Source organism: Takifugu flavidus, unplaced genomic scaffold (genome assembly GCF_003711565.1).
Source record: "Takifugu flavidus isolate HTHZ2018 unplaced genomic scaffold, ASM371156v2 ctg530, whole genome shotgun sequence".
Lineage (NCBI taxonomy): Eukaryota > Metazoa > Chordata > Actinopteri > Tetraodontiformes > Tetraodontidae > Takifugu > Takifugu flavidus.
Genome location: NW_026622145.1, coordinates 1 through 14,462, shown reverse-complemented (window position 1 = coordinate 14,462; position 14,462 = coordinate 1). Strand labels below are relative to the sequence as shown.

Sequence of the window (14,462 nt, the reverse complement as noted above, 5' to 3'; positions counted from 1 at the left end):
CGAATAGGCTCTCTGGAGCCTGCATGAAGGGCATTTTTCAACTGCTGTCTATATGCACCTGCATCTGTGTTGTCATCATGCAGTCCGCTGTTTGCTCTGAAAACTTTAGTCATTCTGGCTTGATATTCTTCGAAAAGCTCATCCTCTCTTTGTTTAACACGGTTAATTTCCACATATTAATTTGCTCTCTTAGCGAAACAATTTCGAGTTCTTAATACAAGAGCATTGACTCTGTTTGTCAATTGACCATCATCATGTTTTAGCACCTCATTTTTTTATTTATCTGTTTGGTATAGGTTCATCAATGCAAACTGTTCTCATCAATAAAAAGACATTCTGAGGATATTCCTTTCTTCCTCACATTCCTTCAATCATCACAATGACAGTTATTACAACACGGTTATTACAAACAATCGATAGGTGTTTACTTTAGTGCACAGGGATTCTTTTTTCAGAGGTGTTGCTACCCAGCTAGCCAGAGCATCACCATGACTGGACCACCATCTCGCCCTCACCTCTGTTGCCGTGGTAACTGTTATTACATCTGGGATGTCCTGCTTCCTCCTTTTTCACTATCATCCCAGTTTGACTGCATAGACATATTGCTGTTCCCTTAGCATCTGAAAATTGATAACCACTTCTGTGTGTCTCTGTGTGTGTGTGTGTGTGTGTTCATTTAGTTCAGTAAATTAAAATCTTTTTTTACCAACACACAAACCCAGAAAATTGAGATGTAATGTCCTGTAGTTTCCATGGTTACATCTTTGGAAGGGAAATGGGGTGACTAAAATATTACATAGACTGTTTATAAAATAATAAACAGTCCATGTAATGTTTTATTTAAAATACATTTCATATTATTTATTGCCTTACCTTTTCCTGGAAATAAAATCTGTATGCCCATCCTTCTACAGCAGCCAAAATAGCCTGTGCGTTCACAGTGCCCCTTGTCTTTGAGGTACAGTACTGTGCCTCAGCATGCTTTTTTTTTAACTATTGTTGTCCAGTAAATATGCTAAAACTGCTATCAAATACAATCCAGATTATGTAAAGTCAAGGGTTATAAAAGTGTCTGCAGATAATGACATGATTAACCTACAGAGAAACAGCAAGAGACATGTGCCAATTACACACTTCAACCAAATTTGTAAAGGATTTTGCAGTCCATGGTGAGGTAGGGTGAGTTGGCACCTCTCGACGTCCTTATATATACTGTATATTTGAACTGAAAATGTGCAAATCAGCTAATTTTTCCTTTAAATGACATTGAAGTGTAAAAATTCAATTTATATTACAAAGCAATGAACAAATAATTACATCCTTTTTTTTCCTCATTTATCCTACCACGCTACCCTGCCCTGATTTTATTCATACATACATGTGTATCGAGAGTGGATGGGGGAAAAGACCCTACAGACACTTTTCTTGAGGGGGCTATCTGATTCAATAAAAGAAGAGTTGGCGGTAAAGAACGATACTCAGTCTATGGAATAATTTATTTATTAATTAATTTTCTTAGCCATATGATTTGACAACCATGGAGAGAGAGTGGGGGACAAACTTTGGCGAACGGAACATGCTCCCCAACAGCAGATCAACACAATCTACAATTTACTTTCCTGCATCTTTCCACAAGAGGCTGCCACCATCCAACAGCTCCAAACCCTCATCTGCACACCTGAAAACAAAGGGCCATAGAGGAGTGGTTCATGCAGAATGCTTGTTTGGTAGAAAATAACAGACCCTGCAAGACAACTGAAGAGACACATGCATGTTGTAAACTATTTGAATAACTATAGAATGTTCCTGAATGCTGAGATAAAACACTGTAATAGAATACTACGAGGTCATCTGCTATCTCCCGTAGAGGGAGGTTTTCATCAGACGGTTAAAAAAAACTCAGCGGTAGCTTCGCTCAACTTTCAGACGGTGCCAGTGTGCAAATGTGACTTGTCTCCATGCTGCAACAGAATAAACGTTTGTAATCAGATGCTTCCTGTGTAAAATTTGTTAACAGATAATTCATCTGATATGTTCCAACTCATTTCAACAACAGCCCATGCATTTGGGAATATGTGGTTGACTCGAACAGAGCATCACCATCAGATTAACATTGGCGAAGGTGGTCCGATACATCAGTCACTTCACTTCCTTGCTTTCTGTCCTCACTGGCCATAAAGACAGCCTCATCAGCTAATGGAGGGGTGCTGGTGAGCTGAACCTCTTCTACCCCCACTCAGACAAGTTACCTATTAATGTATTAGAAGACTGTGGCAAAAACCTCATAAACTCTGAACTGTGTTCTCAGGCAAAGCTTCCTATCTTTAGCTAGACCAAAGAATGTGTTTGCATTAGAAAGACTTTTGCTTTCCTTGGACAACTACTGCACTTCTGCAATCCCTGCGATCACCTAGAATAAATTCCACTCTGCAGCATTCCCTCTAGTTAATTTGCTGGTTAAAGCTGCACAACCCACATATAGACTGGAAAATGTCATGTATCTTTAATTGTAGCATGTTCTTTCCTTCACACTGCTTGCACTCTGCCAATCCCTCCGATATCCCCTCACCATCTTCACAATATAAATCCATACATGTCCAGTGTATGTGCAGTTTATCACAACATGAAACATGTCTTTAATAAAGACAAGGCCTCTTCACTCCCTCCACAACATGCATATAATTGTTCTATTGAGTTACAGAGTCAAACTTCACATTGACTACCTGTTGGCTGCCTGTGTTCCCTGCTGCTCCGAAATCATCCCTGTTTACATTTTGCTAAAGATTTTGTCACTGGACTTCCATCTTTAGAAGAAAATGCTGTCACTGTGACAGTTGCTTTTCAACAACAGTACATATTTCCCTAGAGAAGATTCATCTTGAAACAGCTGATCTCCTTGTACAGCATATTTTTAGAATCCATTGGGTCCCTAAAGACATTGCTTCTGAATGAGGAGTTCAGTTTGCTTCACAGATTTGAGGAGTGGTTAGCCTGGCTAATCAGTCAACAAGATACCACCCTAAAACAAATGGCCAATTGGTGCAGGCAAATTGAGATCTTGTGCATAACTACTACATATCCTGCTTCCTTGTCCACTCACCTGCCCTGGGGTAAATATGCTCATACCTACCCGATCGGCTCTGCTGCAGGTATGTCCTTTGATGAGTAGAGGTTGTGGTTTCTTTTGTCTGGCACTTTCGGCACACTCATCAGTTCTGGCAGAGGCAAGAACTGTTTTTACTCACACTGCAGCCTGGAAACAGCATATGGCTGACCGTCATTCCACTCAAGCCCAAATTACCAGCTGGGTCAAAAGATTTGGCTCTCCTCCTGTGACCTTTCAAAGACCAAAAGTAATAAAAACTGCCTCCCAGGTTCATTGGACTTTTCACGATAGACAAGAATATCAATCTATTGGCAATGAAGCTTAATCTCCAGACCATGGACTGGTTTCTATGCTGGGTCTGCTGGACCTTAGTGCTGCTTTTGATACAGTTGTTCACAATATCCTTTTACAGAGATTGGAACATGTGTTTGACATTAAGAAGCAGCACAACACTGTATCTATATGATATGATAAATATGATTTGAACCAGTTTAATCATGTCCACCGCATTCCCTCTTCATACAGTATGATTATCCATGGAGCTCCATAAGGTTCTGTATTTGGACCAATCTTTTTAACTTTGTACACGCTTCCACAATGCTGATGACACTCCGCTATATTTATCAATGAAACCAAAGGAGACAGTGCAGTTAGTGAAGCTGTAGGCTCCTCTCGAAAACATGAAGTCTTGGATGTCCTCAAATCACCTTCCGAGGTCATGGTGTTTGTTCCTAAACATCTGCGGTATAGATTATATCACATTATCGCTCAAGATCGTGTTTCCTTAAGTTCTAGCCTCTTTGTTATGAATCTTGGAGTAACTGTTGACCAAGATCTGTCCTTTAACTTACACATTAAAACAGTCGCTAGAGGGGACTTTTTTCATTTGAGAAATATTGCAAAGATTAGGAAATTATTGACCCACCATGATGCTGAAAAGTCAGTCCAGAAATTATTACTTCCAGGCTGGACTATTGTAATTCATTATTATCAGGATGTCCTCCAGCTGATCCAAAATGCTGCAGCTAACTTTCTGAGAGGTATTGACCAAAGAAATCATATAACTCCTGTACTGGCCTCTCTTTATTGGCTGCCTATCAAATTTAGAATAATATTTAGTCAGAGGCCTAGCTCCATCCTACCTGGAGGAGCTAATGGCATCTTATAATCCCAATAGACTGCTCTCTTCTCAGAATGCTGTTTTTGCTTGTGGCCACCAGAATCTCTTCCCTGGGAGCTTCTCTCACTTGTCTCCTCCATGATGGCATCCATAATGAAACAGCTTCTCTGATCCATTTCTGAAAATTAATCACCCCCTTCACAGTCATCATGACTGACTTACAAAGATTAAACACAGGTCTGCTTGTGGTAACACAAGATACTGTAGCTTTGTGCTTGAAAATTTTAGAAAAATGACAATACAATATATCCGGGATGATGTTAGGGCCATGGGTAGAGCCAGTATCTCTGTACAAACCACAATCTTTATCATAAGTCTCTGGGGCAAAGAGACTCTCCACGCTGGTGGGGACAAACTGGTGACTAGGAGGTAAAGCGCTTGAAGAATGTTCCTGTAGGAGCCTAAATACTATTTCAGTTACCGTACTGGCCCGAATATAAGACGGTGTTTTTTGCATTGAAATAAGACTGAAAAAGTGGGAGTCGTCTTACATTCGCGGTCTAGACATTATACCCATTCACAATGCTAGATGGCGCCAGATATCTTTAAAGCGAATGCTGAACTTAACTCGCCAGGCCAAAGCGAACCCTGTCACGAAGAAGAAAAAATAAATAGCGGTGCGGTAGCACGAAGAAGAAAAATAAAAATAGCGGTAAGAAAGAAAAGAGAAGAAAATAAGAGAAGAGATAACAGAAAATAGAGAAACGTAGCAACAATCTGGAGAAAAGTGGGTCGAGATATAATCATTTGTTTCAGATGTACTGTAATTATTTTCTGGATAAAAATTAAATTTGGTGTTCAAAAAGTCTTTTTTCAAACTTGAGTCTTGAAAAAGAGGGGGTCATCTTATAATCAGGGTCGTCTTATATTCGGGCCAGTACGGTAATTAATGTTTAAATAATTTCATTTTGTCATGCTAAAATAAGTCCATCCATCCATCCTCTACCGCTTATCGGGGTCGGGTCGCGGGGGCAGCAGCCTAAGAAGAGAAGCCCAGACTTCCCTCTCCCCAGCTACCTCTTCCAGCTCATCCAAAGGGATCCCCAGGCGTTTCCAGGCCAGTCGAGAGACATAGTCTCTCCAACGTGTCCTGGGTCTTCCGGGCGTCTCCTACCGGAGGGACATTACTGCGGACGCCGCACCGATCCGTCTGTCGACCTCCTGCTCCATTCTTCCCTCACTCGTGAACAAGACCCGAGAGGTACTTGAACTCCTCCCTTTGGGGCAGGATCTCCTCCTTGACCCGGAGAAGGCACTCCACCTTTTTCCGGTTGAGAACCATGGCCTCGGATTTGGAGGTGCTGATAACCATCCCAGCCGCTTCACATGCGGCGGCGAACCGATCCAATGATAGTTGGAGGTCACGGGCCGATGACGCCAACAGGACCACATCATCTGCAAAAAGCAGAGACCCGATCCTGAGGTCACCAAACTGGAGCCCTCAACACCATGACTGTACCTAGAAATTCTGTCCATAAAAATATGAACAGAATCGGTGACAAAGGGCAGCCTTGGCGGGGACCAACCCTCACCGGAAACGAGTTCGACTTACTGCCAGCAATGCGAACCAAACTCTGACACCGATCGTACAGGGAGCGGACGGCCCGTATCAGCGGGCCGACACCCAATACTCTCGGAGGACCCCACACGACCCCCCAAGGGACACGGTCGAATGGCTTCTCCAAGTCCACAAAACACATGTGGACTGGTTGGGCAAACTCCCATGCACCCTCGAGGACCCTGCTGAGGGTGTAGAGCTGGTCCACAGTTCCACGCCCAGGACGAAAACCACATTGCTCCTCCTGAATCCGAGGTTCGACTATCCGGCGGACCCTCCTCTCCAGTACCCCTGAATAGACCTTACCAGGGAGGCTGAGGAGTGTGATCCCCTATAGTTGGAACACACCCTCCAGTCCCCCCTTCTTAAAAGAGGGACTACCACCCCGGTCTACCAATCCAGCGGCACTGCCCCGATGTCCATGCGGAGTTGCAGAGTCGAGTCAACCACGACAGCCCTACACCATCCAGAGCCTTGAGGAACTCTGGGCGGATCTCATCCACCCCGGGGCCTTGCCACCGAGGATTTTTTTTTACCATTCTCGGCAACTTCAGCTCCGAGATTGAGAGCCTATCCCCAGGTCCCCAGGACGTAGTCCTCGCTGGAAGGCTGTGTTGTGGGATTGAGGAGGTCATCTAGTATTCTCCACCGATCCACAACATCCCGAGTTGAGGTGAGGAGAAGTTTTGATCACCCGCGCTGTTCGTTCACCAGACTCAGAGTAAACCACGCAAACAACTGGAGTCCTTTGCAAAGGGGGAGCCGAGCAGCAGTTCAAGCTTCCTCTGTCAACTCCGTTCGTCTGCTGCTCGCTCACCTCTTTTATTGGTGCAAACAGAATGGGTGTCTAAACAGGATCTCATAATTCATTGTCTTCTGACATCTTTACAAACTTCTCTAATCCTGACCAACAGGATACGTCTGAGTGCTGAGCTTGATAGTAAGCAGCTTCAGCACTTTTACGACACTCTCATGTTCTTCCTTTCCTATCAACATTCCTCAAACACTCAAAGTCTACATACATTAGCATTTAAAGATAATACTAATAACAACAATAACAATAATCCTTCTCACATTTCCCTCCTGTTTATCGTTAAATGCGTCTAGATTTTCATCATCAGTATTACATCTTTACATTTTCATGAAATTTCAATGCATTACGTCATTTTCCTAGAAACACATTTCTTACACTCAGAATTCAACATGTGTACAGCTTAAGACATCTTGAACATTTCTTTTACATCTTGTATTACATTGATCCATTCTTCTTCCGATTCCTCTTCATCGTCGTCCAGTAGAGATTGTTCTTCCACCTGCAGCAAAGTACTAGTAACAACTGATCCCACGAGCCGGCCAATGCAACCCCGAACAAGAGGTACTAGCCTCTTTCTGTCCCTGATTACCTCCCTCCTGTCGGAAGTTCCAAAGGCCAAAACTCACGAGTCCTGCCGTCACAGCACTCACCACAATTAGGAAGAACAACTTCATTTCCTTTTAGAGCTTCTTCACAGGTTCCGACGGGGTTCAGCCGTTGCTGGACCTATACAGGCCGTCAGCCGTTTACGGACAGTCCGCCACTGCTCCCTCGCCTTCACCTGGAAGAATTTTCTGTCTCTTACAATGGGAAAGGTGTATCCACGACAGTTTCCCATCCACTCGAACTGCAGTCTTTGTGGTCAGCTGTACTTGATAAGGACCTTCCCATCTAGGCGTGTTCCACCTCTTCCGCACAAACTTCTTCACCCACACGTAGTCGCCCGGTTGAATGGGTTCCTGGGGGGTGGAATCTGTGGAAGACACAGGACTAGGCAGAACATTTACTGTATTCACACATCGGTTGAGTAACACTTTTTTCAGATAATCTGCTATTGTTTCCTCAACATGTTCTAACTCATTTGTTGTTGCAAAGTATGGTAGGCAATAAGGCCGCCCATATAATGCTTCAAAGGGTGTGATGCCTGTTTTCTTGTGTGGTGTTATGTGCATCCATAATTTCACCAGGTCGAGACAAAACATCCAGTTCTTTCCTGTCTCGTCCATACATTTCTTCAGTCTGTTCTTAATAGTACCATTGACTCTTTCAACCAACCCTGCACTCTGAGGGTGGTATGCGCAGTGATTCTTCAAATCAATGTCCAAAGTTACTCCTACAGTTTTCACTATCTCATTTACAAAATGGCTTCCATTGTCGCTCCAGATGACCTTCGGGATGCCAAACCTGGGAATGATTTCTCTACATAAAACTTTTGCCACTGTCAGTGCATCTGCTTTTGCCGTGGGGAAATTTCCACCCACCTAGTAAATCCATCTAACACTACTAGACAATATTGTTTACCTTCACATGGTGTTAGCTGAATAAAATCTAGAAAAACTGTGTGAAATGGATGATTTGGCAATGGTGTAGTGCCTGCAGGGGCCTTAAGGGCTCCCTGTGGGCTGTGTTTTACACAAATAGCACATTGTGTGAACAAAATTTTTTAAGTAGGTATGAAATCCTATAGTGTAATAATGTTCATTAACCATCTGTACCATCCCTCCTGTTGAGACATGGCATGGCCCATGGCTCACTAATGCTGCCCATTTATGCATATTCCGGGGAAGGATTGGCTTGTTTCCTATGGTTAATAGTCCTTTATCATCCAGTTTGGCTCCTCGCTTCTTCCACGTGGCCTTTTCTTTTCCTGGAGCACTTTGTTGCATTTCTTTTAGAATATCATTATCTGCAGGTTCTAAGGTAAATGATTCCTCACTATCAAGAAGTGTGTTGTTATTTGCTGCAGCCTTTGCGGCTCTGTCAGCAAAGGCATTGCCTTGTGAGACTGCGTCTGTGTTGTTAGTATGTGCAGTGCATTTACATACAGCTATTTTACGTGGCTGCTGTACTGCAGCTAATAACTTTTTTAACAGTTCTGCATGCATGACCGGTTTGCCCGTCGAAGTTTTCATCCCTCTTAAATTCCATTGTTGAGCAAACACAAACACGTGGAAAATGCATATTGACTATCTGTGTAAATGGTAACATCTTGTCCTTTGCTTAATTCACAAGCACGTGTGAGTGCGACGAGTTCTGCAGCTTGAGCAGAATAGGAGGAGGGAAGTGATTTCGCCTCCACCACCTCGGTTGCTGTGACTACTGCATAGGCAGTTCTAGTGCGTCCACAGTCATCCTTTCTCGATGATCCATCCACAAAGAGTATCCGTCCTGTAGTCAACGCGACATCACTAAGATCTGGTCGCGGCAGGACCGTAATGGAGACCTCATCCAGGCAGTTGTGCTGGTGTCCCTCTTCTGCGGTGGGTAGCAGCGTCGCTGGGTTTAAGGTTGTGCAGCGACGAATCGTCAGATTCGGCTGAGACAGCAACACTGCCATGCAGGAAAGATGACGTGCGGGCGACAGGAATGCTATCTTACTTTGTAGCAGCAGTATTGACACTGCATGTGGAACTAGCAAAGTTAGCTCATGATATAGCACCACTCCTGCGGAGGCTTTTACTGCCTCAGACGCTGCCACCACTGCTTTAACGCATGGTGGGAGTGCACAAGCTACGGGATCTAGCTTGTGGGAGTAGTAGGCCACTGGCTGCCTCTTATCTCCGTGCTTCTGCAATAAAACTGAAGTCATAAAGTCACCCTTGCAATCCACGACCTGCTCAAAAGGCTTCTGATAGTCTGGCAGCTTTAACACTCCAGCACTTACAAGGGCCTGTTTTATGTACACAAATGCTTCTTCAGCTTCAGGGGTCCATGTTAACACATCAGTCATTGCTAAGGGATTATTATACATCAATGCTTGTAAAGGGGCAGTTATTTTCGCATAATCTAAGATCCATGATCTGCAAAAATTCACTAGTCCTAAGAATGACATCATCTGCTTCTTTGTTTTTGGAGCATCAAGTACTGCTGTTTTCCTCGACTCAAGAATAGCTCTTCCATTATGTGTCAAAACATGGCCCAATAAACCACTTCCTGCTTCACCAGTTGCAGTTTGCTTTTGCTTAATTTATGGCCCTGAGAGGCTAGCCAGTGTAGCAATGCTAGCGTGTCTGACCAACAATCTCCCTCTGTTTTTGACGCCATGAGGATGTCATCCACGTAGACGAGGATTTGACTTCCACACGGAGGTTTAAACTTAGCTAATGATGACATCATTACTTGAGAGAAGATTGTGGGACTCTCACAGTAGCCCTGAGGTAACCTTGTCCAGGTGTACCTCCGTCCTTGAAACGTAAATGCAAACCAAAACTGGCTGTCTGGATGTACTGGTACAGAGAAAAATGCATTGGATACATCTATCACCGTGTACCACTGATGTTCAGGGTTTAAGTCATTCAGCAGGGTGTATGGATCTGCGACTAAGGGAGACCTAGGGACCACTGCAGCGTTTACAGCTTGCAGGTCCTGCACCATCCGCCAGCCGGTAGATGGTGGTGACTTCCTTACTGGAAATAGGGGTGTATTTACAGGTGACTCAGGACACTCTCTGATGACTCCTGCTTTAAGCAGTGAGTTAAATATCGGAACAATACCCTCCTGTGCATCAGTCTTAAGGGGATATTGTCTCTGAAATGGTCTATAATCTGATTTAGGGATTATTTTTACAGGTTCTGATCCTTTTATAAGACCTACATCTGCAGGTCCTTCCGACCATAATTCAGGGGGAAGCTCTTTCAGCTTCTCCTCTTCCTCCTGCGTGAGGAAGAAGATGTTTCTTCTCATGAACTCTGGTCTGTGAGGTGCGTTGCTGGATGTGTCAGCAACCATGTTTTAAGGGGAATACGCCACACCTGGAACTGATCATTAAAATCAACCTCACCCTTAGGCCTATAGGGCAGGCTGCTCCAGTGTTTTACGTCACATCCCAAGTCTTGCCATCTTTTCTTAAGCGGTTTAGCAATAGAAACATGTGGTACAGAACCTGACACTTTGAATAGCGCTGCTGCTTCGGCGGAAAGGCTTCCTGCCGTGCAGACAGCCGTCTGACCACACACATATAGATGCATAATTACAATCATTTGTGGATCTTTGAGTTTAGCAAACTTTCTGCATAGCTTGATGTGCCGTGTGAGTCTGATTTACAGATCTCACCAATGCGCTCCACGTGCATGGTTACATGCAGGTCAGTTTGATTGTGGAGCTGGGCTTCAGGCTGTAAGTATGACAGAGCTTTACCATATAACATAGTGATTGGGTCAGAGAATGGAGGGGGCTGTTTTCAGGAATGTTGAGTGACCAGTATTTACTGCACGTCTCTCCTTCCCTTACCCACAATCAACCATTCTATCTACAGACCACATCCCTTCGGCTGTGGTACGAATCATCAACTGAAGCTGAGAGATAAGATCTCTTCCTAATAGATTTACGGGACATGTGGTGGAGATCACAAAAGGGGCTTTAAGTGTGATTCCACTCACAGGGTCACAAACATCTACAGGAACTGACATTCTTTCTTTAGTTACGAGACCATTTGCTGATCTCACAAAAATCTGTGTAGAAGTTGGCTTTAGAGCTATTGGATCTCTAATTACTGATTTACCTGCACCCGTGTCTACTAAAAATGTTAAAGAATTGCCTAACACGGTCAGTTGTATTTCTGGTTTGCCTTCAGCAAACAGGAAGATGGTTTCTAAATCTAAAACATCTTCTAGGTCTTCTTTTTCAAATTGGTCAAATTTTGTGCCCTGATTTGTTTTAATTTTGTGACATCTTTTTCCAGTTCTAGTCATTGTTGAGGTGGATTAGAACCTTGCTGCTGTCCTCTATTATATCTCTGGTCACGTTGTTTCTTTCTGCAATCACGTTCCCAGTGTCCATAATTTTTACAATAATGACACTGATCATTTTCACGGGAATTGCCTCCTCCTCCCCTTCCGCCTCGGCCTCGCCCACGCCCTCGGCCTCGGCTTGGGAGAGGGTGGCATTGAAAAACATGCCTGTTAACTGATTCTTACTTTTTTGGCATTGTCTTTCAGCATGCATAGCATGTTGTTCATAGCGGCCTAGGTTACAAATTCCGAAATCAACTAATTGTCTCTCTACCCAGGTTTTTATCTCTGATTTTGATCCCCCATGTATAGCTTGCTTTAACTGCTGTTGGTAGGGACCTTCTGGATCTTCCGCATACGGAATTCCACTATTTTTCCGGAACACATCTTTCATTCTCATGCTATAGTCTTCAAAACTTTCGTCAGTCTTTTGTCTTGTGGCCGTAATGGCGCTGTAGTCAGCTCGTCTGGTAAAAGTAGTTCGCATGCGCTCGTACAGTCTGTCAAGTCTGTCATTTAGTTCTTGGCTGCCAGGCTGCCATGGTTGTTGAGTGGCTGGATCCACTGGGACCCAATCTCCTCTAACAGTGCCCCATTTCTTGCCATTAACGCACATGAGGACTTGCTGGGTTTCAGTACCGTTAGTATGGTAACTTCTTAGTAACTGTCTTATGTCTTGGATGCACGACTCTACGTCCATTTGGGGCAAGGTTATGTCATCACAAGCTTTTTTACAGTCTTCTGGAGTCCAGGTTCTATACACAAAGATAGTAGGATCTTGACCCTGCACACCGGCTTGTGGATTTGCAACCTGGATCAATGGGTACATCTGCACAGTGTTGTCCTGCATGTGGTAATTTCTGTACTGGGCTCCCGATAGAGAGGGGCCCAAAAAAGGATTAGTGTTTGAAGCAAGGGGGGCTATAGCTCCGGGCGGGTCCAATGGGACCGCCTGAGGGGGAGCTAGTGGAACAGGAGGTGGAGGAACATACGGGGGAGGCACATTTATCAATTGACTCCTGCATCCTGTTTCGTTGTCCTCCGCCCTCACGTACGCACTCAGCGATGGGTATAAGAAGTTCTCATTTTTCTCTTCTTTCTCTCTTTTCCGTTTCTCTTTTTCTTGATTTTGTTTTTCTCTTCTATATTTTGATTCAGTGAGCCAGAGGTGACATTGTGTCAACCCCACATTTACTTTTGGATGTTTCTTCCATATTCTATTAAATCTTCTTTTAATTTTATAATATTGCCTGGCCTGTCTAAGTTACCATCCCAATTGAACTTAGTCATCCACAGCTGCACATATGAGCATGAACCTGGATATTTGTCTTCCATGTGTTTACATGATGCTGGGATTTCAAATTCAGCACCTTTTGTGGAATGTTGGTTGCCCATGTTTGCACTTTATTTATCAGTTTTTATGTATTTGAATGGAGACGCCTGATCTCCCGACTGAACAACCCTCAATCCCTACAGGATATCTAGTTCAGTCCCTCCGCCATGGCCTTATACCCCTCTTTTTTAATCAGGAGAGTATACACCAAGCTTCTACCTCCGAGGAGGCGGGTGTATCTTGCCTCTGCCTCTCTCCTGATGACCAGGCAGGTAATACCGCGGTATATTCCGTGTAGCGCTTTTTGTGTCTTATACTCACTCCGTTGCTTCTATGGTTTCTCTCTGAGTTGTTTTGGTGCCTTCTTCCCGTCACTGGAGATGGTCGCCCTGGGAGGGACGAAGACCGGCCTTCCGTCAACTCGTGATTAAAGGTCTTTCGATTCGGACGTCTTTTTGACTCCGGCTGCGCAGACTTCGGCGTTCGGTCGTCCCACGGCGCTCCTCTCCAGGTCTTGGGATCCGGCTCGAAGGACCAAATTTTGTGAGGATGAAGTTTTGATCACCCGCGCTGTTCGTTCACTAGACTCAGAGTAACCACACAAACAACTGGAGTCCTTTGCAAAGGGGGAGCCGAGCAGCAGTTCAAGCTTCCTCTGTCAACTCCGTTCGTCTGCTGCTCGCTCACCTCTTTTTTGGTGCAAACAGAATGGGTGTCTAAACAGGATATCGTAATTCATTGTCTTCTGACATCTTTACAAACTTCTCTAATCCTGACCAACAGGATACGTCTGAGTGCTGAGCTTGATAGTAAGCAGCTTCAGCACTTTTACGACACTCATGTTCTTCCTTTCCTATCAACATTCCTCAAACACTCAAAGTCTACATACATTAGCATTTAAAGATAATACTAATAACAACAATAACAATAATCCTTCTCACACAGCACACCATCGCCACTATACACAGTGTTGACAGTGCACTGATTCCCCTTCCTCAGATGCCTGATGGTGGTCCAGAACCTTTTCGAGGCTGTCCGAAAGTCGTTCTCCATGGCCTCACCGAACTCTTCCCATTCCCGGGTCCTTGCCTTGGCAACAGCCATAGCTGCACTCCGCTTGGCCTGCCGGTACCTATCTGCTGCCTCAGGAGTCCCACAGGCCAGTAAGGTCCGATACGACTCCTTCAGCTCAATGTCCCCCGCCTCCCCCGGGACATGGTCAAAGCTCTCCCGGAGGTGTGAGTTGAAGCTCCTTCTGACAGGAGACTCTGCCAGGCATTCCCAGGAGACCCTCATAACATGTTTGGGCCTGCCGGGTCTGTCCGGCATCCTTCCCCACCATTGGAGCCAACTCACCACCAGGTGGTGATCAGTTGACAGCTCCGCCCCTCTCTTCACCGAGTGTCCAGAACATGCGGCAGCAAATCCGACACAACCACAAAGTCGATCATCGATCTGCGGCCTTAGGTGTCCTGGTGCCAAGTGCACATGTGGACGCCTTCATGCCTGAACAAGGTGTTTG

General features: G+C 44.6%; 1 long non-coding RNA gene across 1 annotated transcript; it reads right to left on the bottom strand.

Annotated features, from left to right (window-relative positions):
- Positions 1-6,588: 6,588 nt before the first annotated feature.
- Positions 6,589-9,724, bottom strand: LOC130520795 (uncharacterized). The gene is made up of 2 exons (XR_008949054.1): positions 7,309-9,724; positions 6,589-7,157 (listed from the first exon to the last, which is right to left on the bottom strand). It is a non-coding gene; the product is annotated as an uncharacterized LOC130520795 (long non-coding RNA).
- Positions 9,725-14,462: the final 4,738 nt, after the last annotated feature.